Below are 17,177 nucleotides of genomic sequence, written 5' to 3'. Positions count from 1 at the left end.
GTTTGACATAAAAAACAAGCCCTCGTTCATCCCCCTCTCCCTCATCCCCGCCTCCAGTTAATGGGCAAGTCCCACCATCCTGCTGCTGCTTCTCAGACCCGCCTCCCGCCCTCCAACGCCGCCCCAGCTCTCCAGGCCAGGCCTGCCTCTCCCTTGCCTGGTCCACTGCCCCCAGCCTGGGCTTCCTGCTGGTGTCCTGCCCCTGCTTGATCTACTGTCCACCTAAACAACCAGAGTGGGCTTCTAAAAGAACAGATTGGATCATGTCACCCTGTTTGGGATGTATCAGTGGCTGCTTGTTCCCTTACAGGAAAACCCCAATCTCACCCTAAAGCCCTGGTGACTTGTGAAGGGGCTCTGGCTGCCCCTGAGACCTCCCCACCTCCCCTCTCTGTTTTGTCACTGCTCTTCAACTGCGCCAGGCTTCTTTCTGCCGTTTGAGCACATCCATCTTCTGTGCTGTTTACCAGCTCATGTGCTGTTCCCCTGTCTCCAATGCTGTTCCCTTGTCTCCAATGCTGTTCCCTTCATGCTTGGGTCAGCTGCCTCCTTCTCATCTTCCACCTAAATGTCTCTCCCTTGAGGGGGGGCTTCTCTGAACACTCCTTCTGAGGTGACTTTCCACCCCGTTTTTCCTCTATCCTGGCACACTTGTACCTCCTCGCCCCCCAGCACTTAGCAGAATTTGAAGTTAAATATTCATCCTCTGGTCTGTTGCCCACAAGGCCATTGGCTCCATCCGTTAGGGCAGGAATATGTCTGTGTAGCTCACTAGTTTTTTTTCTTTTCATGTAAATAATTTTATTTAATTTTTCTTTTGTAAAACAGTGGGCAAGGAACTGCTATCTATATGGCCCCCAAACATCCTGTTAGGCACAGTGTACAATAAAATGTACTATTCAAGAATTAAGAAAATAATTTTAAGATAATTTAATATGTAGAAAGAAATAATAAAATATAAAATGGTAAACATGTACATAAATCTAAATAAAAATTCTGTGTAAAAAGTAAAAAAAAACAGACCCCAGAACAACCCAAAATCTCTTTGTAAATTATAAAGACTTATGCAAATGATGACTTTTATTAGTATAGCTTATTGTTCACTAGTTTTACCCAGTACCAAACACGGTGTGTAAGTAGTAGGTGCTCATAAATGTTTGTTGAACAGATCCTTGAGTTTTACGTAAAGTGTTACACAAAACACTAAAATCCCCTTCACTCCCAGGCATAGGGATGACCCACGATTATAGCAGTTCCTGCCTCTCTTTCAGCCGTGGGATGTTACGTTAAATCTGGCAGGTACAATCCAGCACGGTGAAAGGTGTCGAGAAATGACTTTAAACTTTGGAGGACTAATATAGAAGGCTAATTTACTGAGATATTAATTTGTGTGTGTGTGTGTGCTTTTTCCTGTTCTGCAAAGGAAGTCAGGCTTTTTCTTACCTCTTGGGCACAAAAATGCATATTTCTTGCACACCTGTTGGCATATGAAAATTCATACTCACCGCCCAGACCTCATCGTGATGGGTGGATAAGTTAAATCAAATGCAATTTCTGCTTACTGAATACCATCATCAAATCTGGAACCAGCTCACCTGACTTATGAGTACTGTTTTAATTTATTCTGTGCTATTTTCACCACTACAAAGATGTGTCTGCATTCGCTTATGAAAATGTTTGCCTTGGCGTATTTTTAAAGTTTTAATTTCTCTTAGCTACACCACAAAACCAGTTACTGCTATTTAATTCAACCCATACTTGTTGCTGGGCATAAGCAATGCTTCTAGAGTCATTAGTGATGCACACACAGAGGCCCAGACAGTGCAGGTGAGTAGCAAATGATATAAGACATTAGCCAGCGTCTGCAGGGAGAAAATCATTCCTATGGAGGAAGGTAAGTTTTTCTGGGAGCAATGCTAAATCTTCAGTTAACAGGAAACCATTTCATAATTTACAATTCATGTGTGACATAATTTACATGATTTGTAAATTACCAAATAGTTCCCTAGTGTCCCTATATTCATGCATTCATTCATGGTATAATCTTACCTAATTCCTCAAGATTGAAATTTTGTACCTTCATGATTGGGAAACCTGAAGTCTCCCATACCATCAGAATGCAAAGTACTCGCCAGCAGGATTTCTGTAGCTCAGCAAATGTTGGCAAGAGAACGTATCGGAGTTGAACGCACTCAGTTTGCTGCAGCCCAGGGTTTTCTTAGCGGCCTAGCTGGGACTTGAACCCGTTCTCCCAATGCAATCCAGTGGTTCCACAGAGTCAGGTTGAGAATGGAAGGAGAAACACTGGAGGGGACAGGGGAAGGTGGAGAAGGAAGTGGAATTTGCGGAGAGGACATGAATCTGCTGGAGCACAAAGGTCAGGGCCCTGGTCTTTCCACCTGGCAGCCTTGTGCATTGCTCTCAGAGTGAGCCACGTTGGTCTTGGAAACATCAGGAAACTATTAATAAATAGTGACTTTTGGATCATTGTATTTCCCCAACGTTTCAGAAAATTAGAAACGAAAACACCATGGATTTCCTCATTAAATGCTGGAATGTCTTAGAAGAAAATTTGGGAAGATCTAAATAATTTTTGTTTGTTTATCACATTGACATCATTAATCATTTTTTTAGTCGGAAGAGATATTTGCCATTAAAAAGCTTATCCACCAAACCGATATTTTTCCCTTGGATTTAAAAAATTAAATGTATTTGGAAGTGCCTGATTCAAGAGTAATAAACGTTTATTACAGACATCTTGGAAAATGCAAAAAAGACAAAGAAGGTAATTACCACCCCCATAACCTATCTCACCATATAGAGAATGCCAAACTTACTTCTTATTCTGAAAACATCTTTTGTTTTATCTTTACAATGTTTAATAGGAAAGTTTATTTAAATTATTTTTAATGGTCTTGAAAACACACACAAAATTAGATAGTATATTGAACCCACATGTATCCATAATCCATCTTTAAAAATTACCATCATCTGCCAGTTTGTTTCAACTTTTTTTCCCCCTCCATATTTTATTTTTATTGGAGTATTTTAAAGCAAATCTCACATGTCATATAATTTCACCCATAAATACTTCAGTATATATACATCTTTAATTGATAAGGGCTTTTCAAAAATCTAATTATCACACCAGCATTAAACCTAAAATGTTAACAATAATTTCTAATATCATCTAATATCCATTCATACTAAAATTTAACAATTTGTTACTCAGTTGATTTCGTTGAATCACATATTGCATTATATCTGGTTATAGACCATAAGTATCTTTTATTTTTTTAACATCTCCTTCTCTGTTTTTCCCTTTCTTTTCTTTTCTCTTCTCTTCTTCTTCTTCTCCTTCTTTTTTTTTTTCGTGATGGTTGTTAGATACACTGGAGCTTTTGAGCCAGAGAATGTCCTACTTCCTGGATTTGGCTGCTTCATTGTGGTGATGTGCAATTTGTTTTTCTATTCCTGGTATTTCCTGTAAACTGGGAAGTAAATCTGGAAGCTTGATTAGATTAAGGGTTGCAGGGGCGGGGCCTGGGGTGGCCCTTGCAAGGATACATCGTATGCGGGACTCTTCAGCATAAGATGAGGCTTATAATGCTTGTTAGGGGTTGTCAGCCAGATGTTTCAGCAAAAAGTTCTTTATCATATTTTACCAGTCATCCACTGATGATTGTTACTTAGACCCAGTAGTCTGCCGGCTCAAACCTCTATACTCTGGCTCGTACCAGTTCACAAGAGGCGATTGGCCACATCTCTTCCCAACTGTGGTTGAGAGACATCACGTTGGCAGTTTGCAATCAGCCACCGTGCAGTATTTACACCCCAGAAATTGGCCAATGTGGCAAAGCAAGCCCTTCCTCCACCCTTTCCCGTGTCAAACATTTACAGACACAACACTGCTTAGATCCATTATTTCATGCAGGGCTGCAAAACACTGATGTCCTAATTTTGTCTGTCAGCTAGAATTCTCCTACAAGGGAGAACTTTCTCTCATTAACTATATGGTTAACTTGAAAGACAGCATAACTCTTGTTTTTTTGCCTTTATCAATTTTCAAAGTAATGAGGTCTTGCCTTAGCAACTTCCAATCGTAACAGTGAGGTTTCTTTTTTGTTTTTGTTTTAACATTATGCGCTCAGTGATTTTTTTTTGTATTTGATGTGTTTCAATTCAATGCATCTCTTATTCTTTTTGGTGTCCAAACTGTCCTGCTATAGGCCAGCGAAAGTGTTCTCAATTTGGCTCCTGTGTCCTCTTGACAAATCTAATCAAGAACCCACATTCGAGCACATTTTCCAATACCTAATTCTTAGGCGTAAGGGAAACTTTCATAAACGATCTCTTCTTAATTGAGTCACTGCCTTAATTGACCATCTCCATCCCCTGTGAAATACATACTGCCCAATGCCAAAGGCCCTGCAAATGCACATGCCCTGTAGACCACTTTCTTGACCAGTGTTGTCTAAAAGAACTTTCTGCGATGGTGGAAATGCTCTGTATTTTCGCTGTCCAATGTGGAAGCCATTCGTCTTGTCTGAATATCGAGCACTTGAAGTGTGCCTAGTGAGACAGAGGAGCTGAACTTTACCTTCTATTTAATTTTAGTTAATTGAAATGTATGTAACCCATGTGCCAGTGGCTGCCATACTAGACAACATAGTTCTAGAACTTCTAACAGGCCTACCACCTTCAGTTAAGTTCTGTACCTGTTGGGAGTCCTTGGGTCTATTTCCAAATCTCTTTAGGCTTTTTGTACTTCTTATTGTACTTGTATACTTTGATTAAACAGTGTGAAAATCAAAGAAACACAAGTGTGAAAATGAAAGAAAACCACACTTCACACTTTTGAAAAAGAATTTATGAAGGCAAGTCACTTAGATATTGTTGTTGATTTAGAGGTATGCAAGATAACACCCCAAGTTTATCTTGGGGTGTTACAAAAGTTTATCAACTTTTTTGCACTCTGATAATTTAACAAGTGTCTCCAACTTCTCACTGCACTTAAAAGAAATAAAAACTTGACTAGAGAATGCATGTGGGCATGGTTCTGGAAAAAAAGAAAATTTTCAACTCTAATCAGCTGATCCATTCTCAGGAATAGGCTTTGGCCCTCTTTTTTTTTTTTAAGATATATATATATATATATATATATAAAATGTTTGAAAGATTTTATTTATACTTTAACCTACTTTTTCAAGGAACATTAATTCTAACAGCACAGAGGGCTTCAATGTATCTTCATAATCTGCTCCATTCAGAAGGAATATTTTCTTTTCATTATGTTTCCTAACCATTATTGTATGTGCTTGCTCATGACTTCGGCAGGAAAGCACGGAACGAATGTTATCAGAGACGTGTGGAGTCCAAATCTTTAACCCCCTGATGTGTTTCATTCCCTGAAATCAGGTAATCTACATCCTGGAACTGAGGGCTCATGAAAACAAAACCACTGGTTTTGGCCACTTTTGAGGGATCACGAATAAGAAGAGAGGTGAGGGAAGAATGAAAAAGGCAAATGGGCTGATCTTTGGTCCCTGGGCTCTTAGAAGGCAGTTTTGCAAATTCAAGGAGTCAACACGGGGCCATTACAAGAAGGTCAGTTTAAACTGGCCTCTCTCCCTTTTGTAAAAGATCAGGAGGATCTTCCCCAATCACTACTACACATCAGGCCCTGTTTTAAGTGCTTTATGTGGATTTTATCAGTTAAACCTTATGACATTCTTGAGACTTCCCTGGAGGTCCAGTGGTTAAGACTCTGTGTTTCACGGCAGGAGGGTACGGGTTCTATCCCCAGTCGGGGAACTAAGATCCCGCATGCTGCATGGCATAGCCAAAAAAACCCAACCAACCAACCAAACAGACAAACAAAAAAACCCAGAAAACAAAAACTATTTGTATCCTTACTTAGGCGACGATTAAACTGAGGTACAGAGCCGGTTAAACTTGTTGCCTAAATCACTCCACTAGAAGGAGTAAAGCCAGGGTTTGAACCTACATTTTATTAGTAGGTCAAGAAGGAATTTGAAGACATCTCAAGATACTTTCATAAAAAGTATGGAGAAATGTGGCTGGATGACCATGTAATTACTTGGATGAAAGACTGCACGAAGTCTCATGAGTAGGTTCCAACATTCAGCAGGACATGTTGAAAAGGCTGTGGCTGGAAAGCAGTGTGTGGAATAACTTGGGGGTTCCAGGCACATTGAGATGAATCAGGTTCCTAAATTAGCTCCCACAAGGGTGGGCTGCCCAAGACAAGGGACGTTCTGGGCCACTCTTTGGGTTTTGGGGAGAGGTCAGCTCTCTCTTGTTGAAGATGCTGAGCAAGGCTGGACATATTTTTAGACATATGGCAGAGGAACAATAGGTCCTGTTCTAATAAATGTCTAGGATGGGTTCTGTAAAGGTTCTAGAATAGGTGTAGTGATTGAATGAAAACCTTGAAAGTGCTCTGAGTGTCAACATTCTCCAAGGTTAAGGAGGAGCAGAAAGGCAAATGGGGGCTTCCTGGAGCAAGCAAAATTTTTTCATTGAAGGAGAATAATAATTTTAAGAAATGTAGTCAGAGCACAGAGGATTATTAGGGCAGTGAAACTACTCTCTATGGTACTATAAGGGTAGATACATGTCATTATCCGTTTGTACGAACCCATAGAATGTACAACGCTAACGTAAACTATGGACTCTGGGCCAGAATGGTGCGTCAGTGTAGGTTCTTTCATTGTAACAAATGTGCCCCCTGGTGGGGGGATGTTGTTAATGGGGAGGTGGCGGTGGGGGAGGCGAGGCTGTGTAGGGACGTACGGGAATCTCCGCACCTTCCTCTCAATTTTCCTCTGAACCTAAAACTGCTCTAAAAAAAAAAATGAAGCCTTCAAAAACGTAGGTATAATTTACATACAGTAACATTCACTCTTTTAGGGTATAGTTTTGTAAGTTTTGACGCATGCATAAACATGTAACCTTCACCACAATCCACATGTAGAACAATCCCACCATCATCCGGCATTCCCTCGTCCCCCCTCGTGGTAGACAATACTTCCCTCCACTCCAACTCCGGGCAACTGTTGAGGTGTTCTCTGTGCCTTTACTTTAACCTCTTCCTAAATGGAAAGTGGAAATCTAAACGGAATCGTACGGTACATAGTCTTCTGAGTCTGGCTTCTTTCACCCACCGGAAGTCACTGTGGCTGGCCATGCTATTCTGAGCACCAGTGGTTCATTTTCTTTTACTGCTGAGTAGCACCCTGTGGTATACATGGACCACACAACTTACCCATGTATCCACTGAAGGGCATTTGGGTTGTCTCCAGTTTTTGACAATTACGAATAAAGCTGCTATAACCATTGGCTTATAGGTTTTCGTGTGAGCATACGTTTTCATTTCCCTTGGGCAAACACCTCAGAATTGGGATTTCTGGATTCCATAGTAAGTGTGCATTCAACTTTAAAACATAATCATGTTTCGAATGCATCGATTTGTATTCCTGATTTGCTCTGTGATTTTGGATCCGAAGTAAATTCCAGGTCTAATTTTTTCACATAGTGCTATTCACTTTTGTCTTCCACAGTAGGAAGTGGGAGGATCCTGACCATCACAGAGTTCTTCAAGGTTTTTAAAGACAAAATTGCTCTATATAGACAGTTAGCAAGTGTCTAGGAATTTCCTTAGATACTTCTTCTGTGATATTTATGCAGAAGAATTACATGGAAACAAAGTTACCTCTTAAGAAACCGCCATGAACACATGCATGTCAATTGCAAAGCTTCCATCTAAGAAGATTGTTTTTGTTCTTTCTACTTAGCTTTCATTATCCTACAGGGAGTCCCAGAGTAACTTGACACACAGCACATACCATGTTCTAAACAGAATCAGTCCATTGTCATGAAGGTTCCTGCCAGTGGTAGAAAGCTAGCGCTGAAGGACACTAAATGAATACCGGAATGGGGTAACATTATGCAGGCAACATTGTTGAGGGTAAACGGTATCTTTTATTATACCACATTATTAGTTCCATCCGTTTGCATCAGATGAGTGGGTAGGATGACCACGAGTTTCTTCTGTTTACATAGCTACATAGATTTATAGTTTTGAAACAAAATCTATTTCTCTCTAAATAAGCAAGGACATTGGGGCAACCAAGTATTCTCAGAAAAGGAGTGTTTTTAATTTTTATAAGCATCTTAGGAAACTCAGATACAGGAATGTGGAGCTTACCTGACAAAAAGGAAATTTCTTACCTATATGAGTAGTTTCATAAAGTTACAGCACTGGTTTAATATAGATCTAAAACTTTCATTTGGAAAAAACTTATGTTTGGCTTTAAAGAACAGTGAGTCAAATCAAATTAAACAAATTAGCAAACTGCTGTGATTTTTTCCACCTTGTAAAATGAGAATTCAGGGATTAAAAAACAGCACAGCTTTCAGTTAAGAATGATGTATTTTTGTTCAAATCAACAATAATTAATCTTTTAGGTATAGGATAACGTGCCACAATATTTCTAATAACAATGTGAAGTAATAAATGTTATTGCAATTGCTAAACTAAGCTCATCTAGTCAAAGGGAAAAAGTCATTTAGTGCCCTTAACTGTCAACAGTCTTAAGTGGCCTTCAAATAAACCTGCAAGAAAGTCTGAGGATTGAGAGGAAAAATTTCTGTACTTTCTTGAGTATATTTATTGCTGGTATTCGATTTTTAGCAACTGGTAACTTGTGGAATTTCATTTCTATTAGTAATGCAGAAAAATAATACAGAGGCAATAGAACTCTTCTAATTGGTTTCAAATCTTGAGCAATTGTTTCAAAATGTTCATATAATGAAATAAAATGTTTTGTATTGTGACCTTTTATTTAGGAATGACAGCTTCTTAATTCTGGGTCTTTGGCTGATATCCAAAGCCAAGCAGTAGACAAGTTTGAGAGATGATGTGTCATTAACCAAACCTCATTCCTGAGCCAGGAAAGTCAACTCACCAGGAGCAGCTCTCAGTGACTTATTAAGTTACTAAAACTCGATGGGCTTTTTCAGATTAGTAAAGTGATACCTTGTTGATTCTGGAAATTGGTAATTTAAGATGATTTCTCTGTATAATATTCAGCAAACCATAAGATTTTTTTTTGATAATTTCCAGTCTCATCAAAATATAGATTATGGTTTTACGTGAGTCCTCTGTAATCTTAGCACAGAGTCTGCATAAGCTGTGGGTTGAGGGGCTGGTTTCTCAGAAAAGTGGGGCTTTCAGGATCACCTAACATTGGAATGAGTTCTTGAAGACTCTTTGCAAGTGAACAAGCAGTTTACAATTTCTCCTTTAAAAAGGAAAACAAACAACAATCAGTTTTGAAATGCAAACATATCGTTTTACTTAGACATTGAATGATTTCAGGTTCCGTAAGAGATATCTATGAGAACGGAGGGGATTAATGTGTTCCTTGGGGACACAAAAAAAGACGGGTGTCCCCACCACTGTGTGCCTGACCAAGATCAGCTGGTGGAGGGCGGAGAGATGCCCATTTCTATGATTTAGCTTGAAGTTCCAGGATTAAAGTATGCCTTTGGGTGATTTATAATTTCTTTTTCAAATATTCCCGTTACACACACACAAAGACACACAATTTGTAGCGACTTCCTCAGGAGCCCGTGGCAATCCCTCCTGGCTGGGACCAACCGGTGTGTTCCCACCAGCAGTATGCTCCCCTGAAATGTGTTAGAAATGCAAAGCATCAGGTCCCACCCAGACCTATTCAGTCCCAAACTCTGGGGATGGGGCCAGAAATCTGTGTTTTAAGAAGTCTTGGGGATTCCGAGGATTCCAGGGTGAAACTACTGACCTGGATAAGGTTCCTTTGCAAAGAAACAAATTTAGCTTGGAGCTTTTAAAAAAAATCTTGAAAATCCGCTCTGCTTTTGGGCAGCTGTCAAGAAGTTGGACGTGGTTAAAGGATTAATACCCTCAGGGGCAGCCCTCATTCAATATCTCCCAGGAGTTAGGTTGAAATATGCCAGCTCTCTCTCCCCTTTGGGTGGGATAATTCCCAGAGAGGGTTTTGCAGGGCTGCTCCTGTGGGACAGAGTTCCAGCTGCCCACCTTCAGAGCTGGCTTTGCAGCCTGCTTCCCCTTCCCTGTATTTACTCCCTCTTTCCCTGTAGGTGTTCCCTGAACAACCCCTCCCCCACCCCACCCCCACCCCCAAGCTATTCTCAAATCCTGGTCTCCAAGATGCTTCTAGCAGGCTCCAGACTAAGGCACTAATATATGGTAAGTGCTCAATAAAAACCGATAAACTGAACTTTCCCTTTATTCTAACCTGGATTAGAGGCCAGCATTCTATTTACGCCACACCTGAACAGAAGCAGAAATATACCTGGGAATGCAAGGGCCAAGGTTAAGAACATGGGGTTTAGAGCCAAATTCCTGTGATGGAATCTGGCTTTACCTCTCTCTGGCTGTGTGACCTTGGCCTCATTGCTTAACTTCTCTGTGCCTGTTCCCTCATCTGTAAAACAAACGTAATTATAGCACATGCCTCAGAGTGTCCTTAGGAGGCTTTAATGCGTTCAAGGTGCAAAGTGGTTAGAACAGCATCTGGCACGTGGTAAGCATTTAACAAATGCTTTCTATTAGTAGTAGTACTGTTGTTGTTGTTTTTCCAATTTGTTGTTTTTTCTTGGCAAGTGACTTCAGCACAATTTCCGTTCTGTTCATTCTTTTTCTCCAAAGAAATTCCTGACATTCACCTATTGTTCTTCAACCTGGTTATCGTGCTTGTTTGTGATCAGGCCGTGAGACTTCACATGGCATGAAACACTAACAAGGTATGCTTACTGACCTTGCATTTAGCAGTAAACGCTTACCGATTCAGAGCTTTACGCAAATTATCCTACTGAATCTTCTCAGTAACCTTAGGATAGAGGTATTTTTCATTCTTCTCCATCTTATGGTTGGGAAAATTGAGGCTTGAAGAGGTGAAGCTCCTTTTCTGGGCTTCAGAGCTATTAAGTGGTAGACAAGAGATTCCAACACAGGACTCCACGGCAGACCCCTGCCCTTAGCCCTAACACTGTACAAACAGGACTACTTAGTGTTACCTCTAGATGAATGGTTCTCTTTCGTTCCTAGAAATGTGAATTCCCTAGACGGCTAAAATACAGCTCACCAGGCCCAGCACTGAGCAGGTCTAAGTCTGGACACCTGGGGGCATTTCTAACAAGTCCCAGGTGATTCTGTTATCTTGGTCCCAGGACCACACTTTGAGAAGCACTGCTCTGTATCATAGCCCAGTTAGAACATTCTAGTAAAATAAATAAGATAAAAATGATTTGGGACTACAACCTCATTTTCATGATATGTTCGGTACATGTGATGCAAATACCTCCTTTGGCAATCTTTTTCTAATTATACATAATAGAAATTGATTTTTCTATTACATAAAAGAGATCCAGAAGTAGGCCATGCAGGGTTGGCCTGGTGTCCTTAATGTCAGAGACTAGGTTTCTCTACACAGACCCTTGATGCTCCACCATCTTCAGCATGTGGCTTTTCCACTGCATGGTCTAAGATGGCTGCCGGAGCATCAGCTATCGCATCTGCATTCCAGCTGACAGGAAGGAGGAAGGACTGAAGAAGGGCACACGTCTCCTTTTAAATTCTCTTGAAAAACTTAATTGCCAAAAAAACCCCGACATCTGTACAGTTCGATAGTGTTAAGTACAGTCACATAGTTTTACAATGGATCTCTAGAGTTTTTCCATCTTCTTCTTTATCCGACTTTAAGAAATTATTACCAAAAAAAAAAAAAAAAAGTCCCAAGGCATACTTTCAACAATTGCATGTGCCAACGACACTGTGGAGATAAGAGCGGTACATTCACATGAAAAGCTTGTCAGTTTCCGGTGTCTCTCTCCTTATTGGCTGGATCTAAATAAACCATGTGGATGCCTAACAAATGACTTTTTAGAAGTGCTGAGTCATTATGGTGATGAAAAAAATGGGGTGGGGGGAAACCATTCTCTCAAAGCTCGACGTACTTAGACATCTGCTGCATTCCTTGGATCACCCAAATCCCCAAATAAATTTTTAAAAATTATACAGCATTGGGCTTTTGTGCCAAAAAAAATGACACTAACATTTTTTGTTTTAGCAGTGGAGACTTACATCAATACCTTTTATGTACAACCATTTAACATACAAAATGTTGCAGAAGCAATACTGCTGAGGTCAAAGTGGGGGGCAGGGAAGGATGGAGTCCTCGAACCCCATCATTTAGCCTCCTCCTCAGGGGAGGAACCCTAGGACACAAAGCAGAGTAAATCACTCCCCTCCAAGAACAACAAAAATGTCCCAATCTCTGAGGTCCTTAAATATTCGTATGACGTGACTAATAGGAGCTAATTTTAAAACTTTCAATTATTTCCAGTTCACATATGTCTTGCTTTTTTTGAGTACTAATGGGTATCCTAGGACTCTCTTCAAATAAGCCAGTGTGATGCAATGGAGTAAACACTGGTTTGGGTGTTGAGACTTTTCAGCTGACCCTGGATTGTCTGCTAACTGACTTTGTCACTTGGGGGGGCGGTTCATCTCTCATTTGTAGAACGAGAGGCTGAACTAACTGATGTCTTAGGGTTTGTTCCTTTAAGCCTTAACCTTCTATGGTTCTTTTTAATGCCTGGATATAATGCCCTTGCTGCTGATGGAAAGATTATCTTGGGAAATGTTGGCCAAAGCTAAATATTTTCCCCCAAACATCTGGTCTAATTTCCTTCTGCTGGGCAAATAGACACCCTGGCCAAGTTCCATCTCAGGTAATTACGTTCTGCCCACCACAGTTTTCCTTGCATTGTCAATTGGCTATGGTGTTCCTATCTATTTCTCCTCAGTCACTTGTCCCTTGATATTGTCTGCTGTTTCATAAAGCAGAACTCAAGCTGTGGCTTCATTTGGGGAATTCTCTTGTGTTTTAGGAAACATAACTCCATTACCACCATGGGCCGTAGACATTTCAGCCTTTGTAAATGTTCTGAAGGGTCTGGTTCAGAAATATAAGGTGGGCTGTCTCCTTGGTCTACTTTTTGTCCGCATTTCGGAAACTTACCTTAAAAGTCTAATTGGAAAGGGCACCCACAATATAGCTAATATTTATCTAAAAATTTTCTAACGAGAAACCACACTAATAGCTAATAATAGTAATGGCTTACTATGCATCGTACATCCTTTTAAGTGCTTTCCATGTATCCACTCATTGTAGAGGAGGACACTGAGGCGGGGAGTGGCTGTCTCCTGCCTACGTTCATGTAGCTCTTCCCAGCATCTCATTAGGGACTGGACAGGGCAGTTGTGATGCATCCATAGAATGGGCCATTAAAAAGAGTGGGGTAGGGCTTCCCTGGTGACGCAGTGGTTGAGAGTCTGCCTGCCAATGCAGGGGACACGGGTTCGAGCCCTGGTCTGGGAAGATCCCACGTGCCGCGGAGCAGCTGGGCCCGTGAGCCACAATTACTGAGCCTGCGCGTCTGGAGCCTGTGCTCCGCAGCAAGAGAGGCCGCGATTGTGAGAGGCCCGCGCACCGCGATGAAGAGTGGTCCCCGCTTGCCGCAACTAGAGAAAGCCCTCGCACAGAAACGAAGACCCAACACAGCCATAAATAAATAAATAAACAAATACTTAAAAAAAAAAAAAAAAGAGTGTGGTAGGGACTTCCCTGGTGGTCCAGTGGTTAAGACTCTGTGCTTCTACTGCAGGAGGCATGGGTTCGATCCCTGGTCGGGGAACTAAGATCCTGCCTGCAGCACGGCGCAGCCAAAAAAAAAAAAAAAAAGTCTAAAAAAAGAGAAAAAAGAGTGAGGTAGATCCGTGGGCAGTAGATGTGGCAAACTCTCCCAGATACCCAATTAAGTGAAAAGGGTAAGATGTAAAATAGTGAGAATGTTATATTCTTCTTTTTTTTTTCTTTCCTGTATACATCATGTAAAGGGCTACGTACGTTTTGATGCTATATGCATTTCTTTTTCCGGTTTGGAAGGAAACCCTAGGCAATGTTAGCAGTGGTTACCTTTGGGGTGAAAGTTGATTTTATTTAAAGTTATTTTTACCTTCCATAATATTTGAATTGTCTCACCATGTGTACGGTATATTATTTTAAAAGAGTTTTAATTGTCGACAAGGGTTATTTGGATGGTGAGATTATGAATGACCTTTGCATTCTTCTATGTCCCTATTTCCGAAACATAATAAATGAGATTCTATTAATATAGGGGAATTTGGGCTAAAATCAGCCTGAGGATGTCCAGGCTAAGAGTAGGAGAGTCTTATTCTTTTGGGCTTTTGGGCTGGCTGCTGGGGGTGGTGGTGTTGGAGGGTGGATGCCTGAAACTCGCAAAGCCCTGAGCAGAGCAAGGACATGGGTCAGACGTTGCGTTGGTCATTTCATGGCCTGTCCCCAAACAGAAGTCACAAAATGCATCACAGCCTCAAAATTCCTTCTCTCTCGTCTTTGGGGTTTCTAATATATTTTTCTTTAAAGAAAACATGCTGAGAATTTAAAGTCGAATTCACAATTGAACAAAGGCGTCCGGGAGACGTGAGCGTTGCCTTCACGTGGCCCCTCCACACAGACACCCCTGGTGGATCCGGTTGGGACAAGGACATGGTGGGGGTGGGGAGAGGGGACCCTGGACTTCTCCTTCTACAGCCTCACCTCTTTGGTCCAGAGCTACCTCACATTCTGCTACCAAAGCGTTAGTGAAACAAAAGTCCCGGAAAGCCACCTCGGCACTTCATGGGAATTTCCAGTTGTGAATGTGAGCACACACACAGCGGTCGGTTATCTCTTTGGGGGTTAAGTTACCCCATTCAGCATGGGCTTGTGCAGACAATGGTGGGGACCAGCCCCACCAGAGCAATCCTTTTACCTGTGCCGACTCCGGTGACCTCGGAATGAAGGGGCACTTTGGAGGGTATCGGTTTCCTAAGTAAGTTCTACAAACAAGCCCCAGATCTTCAGCTGCCACCCCCAGCCGAAGGAAGCCAGGCCTCCTTGTCACTCCCGGGGACAGATGAAAGGCTGGCTGCCCGACGTCGGGCGGGATTCCATTGTCGTGGTGTTTGCTCGGGTGGCCCAGGGCCTCCACCTAAACCTGGGCTGTAAGGGGACTGGTTTTGGGGCTGAGCACCACGTCCTGAAAGCATCAACAGTGATTACAACTTATTAGAAACAGCGTTGGCCAGGCAGACGGGCTTTTCCATCTGTGTCCCTGAATGAATCCGTCTCCCACCTGCCAGCACCTTGGGGGACACCACAAGCTGTCTTGTCATTTTTCTTTCAAAGAAGCCACACCTTCCATTTCTCACTGCAAGGGACTGTGGTGACAGATGCTCAAGAATTTTATTTTCTTTTTGAAAGAACTTAGATGACAGCAGGGCAGCGGTGACAAAGATGATGCAGGAGAGCGCGCAGGGAGGGAGCGGGAAGCCTGGGTTCCGACTCTGCTCTGTCCTCACCTCAGAGAAGGGAGGCTGAGCTGAGTCAGGGGCTGAGATCAGTCCCGGGATAAGATGTGCCTGGGTCCCTGTGCTCCGGGGACATCAGTCTTACCGTTTAGACTGGTGTCTCACTTTCACCAGGACTTTCAAGCCACTGGAAACTTCCACAAATCGAGGTTCACTGGGAGCGGGTGGGGAGTGAGCCAGGACGGGAAGGTGGGCAGTCCAGTAACGAACAGGTGACCACTGTGGGCACCTGGGGCTCAGTCCCACTGGAGACCTTTTTGGGAGACTGTGTAGGACATACCTGAGATTTGTCCCCAGTTGAGGGGCAAGGGCAATGGGCTATTTATCCTCCAATTTCCATCTGTCATCGGGTGAGGATATTCCGGGGAATGAGAGTTCATCTTGAAAGGGAACAAGGTGAGGCTCCAGATGGCAATCCACCAGGCAGGGGGCGGTGGGGCTGAGCACCGGTGGCATTAAGTCCCCAAATGTCCAGTCTACCCTGAACTCTGGTGGCCAGAGAAAGCCCCCATAGGCAGGTGCCATGAGCTTTCAGTGAAAATCAGCCTGCATGCTCAGGACTGGTGGGTGGTCATGACATGGTGGCAGCATCTACATAGCCTTCCTCACCCATTTCCCTTAACAGTCAAAATAAGAGAATCCTCGATAAGGAACAGATCATAGATGCCAGGTATCAAATTCCGATCTCATACTAAAAAAGTAAAAGTTCATATCTAGAAAGATATCTTCCAGAGGGTGCTCCTGGATGAAGTAATAATAGTAGTAGTAATGATAATGACAGTAATAATAATACTAATAATAATACAGTGATAACACCTGCAGAAAACAGAGAAATATTTCAGTCTATAAAGCTTTCACACACATTATGTTATTTAAAAAATAATTTGAGTTTCACAAGAAAATCACCAGGTATTCAGAGCCTATATTATTCCCATTTTCCAGATGAGAACAAGACACAAAGGGTTAGCTAATGAGTGGCAGAGTCAGAACCAGTCACCAGATCTCCTGTGTCCAAGACTGGTGTTCTAGAGTTAAGAGGTGATTAAACTTTTTCTAACCCACTCTGGAGTCAGGGTCTGGGGAAGTCACTTTGCAGCACAAATGTTCTTTACCCCATTCCTGGCGATAAAGCCAAACCAAGAACAGGACTGCCAATTCTAAGATACATTCAGTTTTTTTATTTCTAGATGATTTTGAGAAGTATTGCAGAGTGAGAAAGTGGAATCTAGCAGATTCCAGAACAGCCAGAGAAATTCCCTCTTATTAATTCAGTTTCATATGTTTCCAAAATCAGCCCCAATATTAAAACAAGCAATAAGATTGTGTGCTTTAGAAACTGGCAGAATTATAAACATAGCTGTGTGAGTATTAAGATTAATAACATAAAAACCAAGAACCATGGACGTTCTGGAGGTTCCATCTTACACGTACAGCATTAAAATATTTAAATGAAACATGGAGTATTAAAAAAAAGACATTGCATCTTATCTCAATGTGGTAGCTGATAGTTTGTGTCTATCCAAAGATTTTTATCAGAAAGGGGAAAAAAAGCCTGAGAGCACAGGTGGAAAGGCGTTAACGAACTGTAAGGAGAAGGTGAGTGGCGTGAGAGGGCTGGTGGCCCCTTTGAACATTAATTAAGGTTAGTCGG

Source organism: Eschrichtius robustus, chromosome 16 (assembly GCF_028021215.1).
Source record: "Eschrichtius robustus isolate mEscRob2 chromosome 16, mEscRob2.pri, whole genome shotgun sequence".
Taxonomy (NCBI): Eukaryota; Metazoa; Chordata; class Mammalia; order Artiodactyla; family Eschrichtiidae; genus Eschrichtius; species Eschrichtius robustus.
Note: the sequence above shows the minus strand (reverse complement) of the source record.